This window comes from Oryctolagus cuniculus, chromosome 1 (genome assembly GCF_051225735.1).
Source record: "Oryctolagus cuniculus isolate XC-2025 breed Fujian yellow rabbit chromosome 1, ASM5122573v1, whole genome shotgun sequence".
Classification (NCBI taxonomy): Eukaryota; Metazoa; Chordata; class Mammalia; order Lagomorpha; family Leporidae; genus Oryctolagus; species Oryctolagus cuniculus.
The window spans coordinates 74,453,182-74,456,009 of record NC_142867.1 but is presented as its reverse complement, the minus strand read 5'-3'; the positions used below and the strand labels follow the sequence as shown (position 1 = coordinate 74,456,009).

Genomic DNA, 2,828 nt, shown 5'->3' with positions numbered 1-2,828 from the left:
CAAGGCCAAATTCCAGCTCAATTCTTTATAAATGAAGATAATTTGGTAAGGTTATTTAACTTTGATGAACTCTCCTGTATCTGTACTTTAAAAACTAAGATTTTAACCAAAAAATGAGGTTTTTATGTCAAACATTTAGCAAAATAATAGCTGATCTTTTACTTTGATTTGGGAGGAAACTGGTAGCCTCGAAAGTCAAGAGACTCTCCTAAGGCTAAGACCTGAACTGGAACAACATCATATTAGAGGGAAATAAGGATTGGACCAAGTTTGAGACACATGATAGGTAGGAGCTATGACTCATTAATTAAGCTCCTGCGTGGGACACTTGCATCCCATTCCAAAGTGCTGTTTTCAAAGATCTGCCTCTGTACCTATCCAATTTTTTTCCCAAAGAAACTTCTTATTTAAGGAACACAAATTTCATAAATACAACTTTAGGAATATAGTGATTCTTCCCACTATACCCACCCTCGCACCCACAATCCCGCAACTCCTCCTCCCTCTCCCATTCCCAGTCCCATACTCCATTAAGATTCATTTTCAATTAACTATATACACCAAAGACCAAATCTATACTAAGTAAAGATTTTGACAATTTTCATACACACACACACACACACACACACACACAACTGTTTGAGAACTAGTTTTACAGTTAACTCTCATAATACAACTCATCAAGGACAGAGGTCTTGCATGTGAAGTTAGAGAACAGTGACTCCTGTTGTTACTTTAACAATTAACACTCTTATGTATGACGTTAGTGACCAACTGAGGATCTTGACATGAGGTGCCTAGGCATGGAAGTCTTCGAATCCACAAACTCTGTCAGTATTTAGACAAGGCCCTAAGCAAAGTGGAAATTCTCTCCTCCTTTCAGAAAAAAGTTCATCCTTCTTTGATGGCCACTTTTTTCTGCTGGGGCCTCACTCACAGAGATTCTTCATGTAGAACATGATTCTGAGGTCAGAATGCTACTTAAAGCAATTGTCATTCTGAATGTGCTGTGTGGACTACTTCCCATCTTGGAACATTATCTCCTTTATAATTCTATTATTATTACCAGATACATGATCCTACATATATGATAACTTTAACACTTAATCCTATCTATATGTTCACTTTAACACTTAATATGATCACTTTAACACTTAAGATGACATTTTTACCACCCAGCTTAATGGGATTTGGGGTCACAAGGAAAGTTTTTTTTAAAAAAAAAAAAAAGATTTATTTGGAAAGTTGGGAACTTCTTCGCACCCAGGAGGCTGCACCTGGCGGTTCTAAGGCCATCACCATGCCACAAAATGAATATATTGAATTACACCGTAAACCCTATGGGTACCATTTGGATTACCATGAGAAAAAGAGAAAAAAGGAAAGTTGGGAGGCTCATGAACATTCAAAGAAAGCAAAAAAGATGATTGGTCTGAAGGCCAAGCTCTACCATAAGCAGCGCCATGCTGAGAAAATACAGATGAAAAAGACTATCAAGATGCATGAGAAGAGAAACACCAAACAAAAGAATGATGAAAAGACTCCCAAGGGAGCAGTGCCTGCCTATCTGTTAGACAGAGAAGGACAGTCCCGAGCTAAAGTACTTTCCAACATGATTAAACAAAAATGAAAAGAGAAGGCGGGAAAATGGGAAGTCCCTCTGCCTAAAGTTCGTGCCCAGGGAGAAACAGAAGTATTAAAAGTTATTCAGACAGGGAAAAGAAAAAAAGAAGGCGTGGAAGAAGATGGTTACCAAAGTCTGCTTTGTTGGAGATGGCTTTACAAGAAAACCACCTAAAGATTCATTAGACCAATGGGCTTACGTTTTAAGAAGGCCCATGTAACATCTCCAGAACTGAAAGCCACCTTCTGTCTGCCAATACTTAGTGTAAAAAAGAATCCATCATCCTCATTATACACAACTTTGGGTGTAATTACTAAAGGTACTGTCATTGAGGTGAATGTGAGTGAACTGGGCCTTGTGACGCAAGGAGGCAAAGTTATTTGGGGGAAATATGCCCAGGTTACCAACAATCCTGAAAATGATGGATGCATAAATGCAGTCTTACTTGTTTGATAACAGTAACTTCTAATCATTATTGAAGACTACAAACTAAGTGGGAAAACTGTCTTTACTACGATTTTTCTGAATACTGCCAAACAGCCTTCATGTCTGCAGTCAGCAAGAGAATTATTTTAAGGTGTAAAAAACATTAAAAAGATGCACTTTTACTGACTGTTCTTTATTGGAGTCTGCTTAAGGTTTACAAGTTAATAAAATGTGAATAATTAAAGCAAAAAGAAAAAAAAGATTTATTTAATTGAAAGTCAGAGTTACACAGAGAAAAAAGGACAGGCAGAGAGAGAGGAGAGAGGTCTTCCATCCACTGGTTCACTCCCCAGTTGGCCACAATGGCCAGAGCTGAGCCGATTTGAAGCCAGGAGCCAGGAGCTTCCACTGGGTCTTTCCATGCAGGTGTAGGGACCCAAGGACTTGGGCCATCTTATACTGCTTTCCCAGGCCATAGCAAAGAGCTAGATCAGAAATGGAGCAGCCGGGGCTCGAACCAGCACCCATATGGGATGTCAGCACTGAAGGTGGCAGCTTTACCTTCTACGCCACAGTGCTGGCCCCCCATGGAAAGCATTTAAACTATACCCTTAGAAGTAAGTCCATAGGAAGGTATGCAGAACTACACAGCTTTGTAGTTACAAACTTCCTCCTCCCTTATTCCCACTCTTATTTTTTACTGAGATCTATTTTCAATTGACTTTATACACATATGATTTATTCTGTTTAAAGAGTTCAACAAATACTTTGAAGAAAA

The 2,828-nt window shown here is 38.9% G+C and overlaps 1 pseudogene across 1 annotated transcript; it reads left to right on the top strand.

The window, feature by feature from the left end:
- Positions 1 to 1,245: 1,245 nt before the first annotated feature.
- On the top strand, positions 1,246 to 2,258 carry LOC100347032 (ribosome biogenesis protein NSA2 homolog pseudogene; annotated as a pseudogene). Its single transcript, XR_016233244.1, has one exon. The product of XR_016233244.1 is annotated as a ribosome biogenesis protein NSA2 homolog pseudogene (transcript).
- Positions 2,259 to 2,828: the final 570 nt, after the last annotated feature.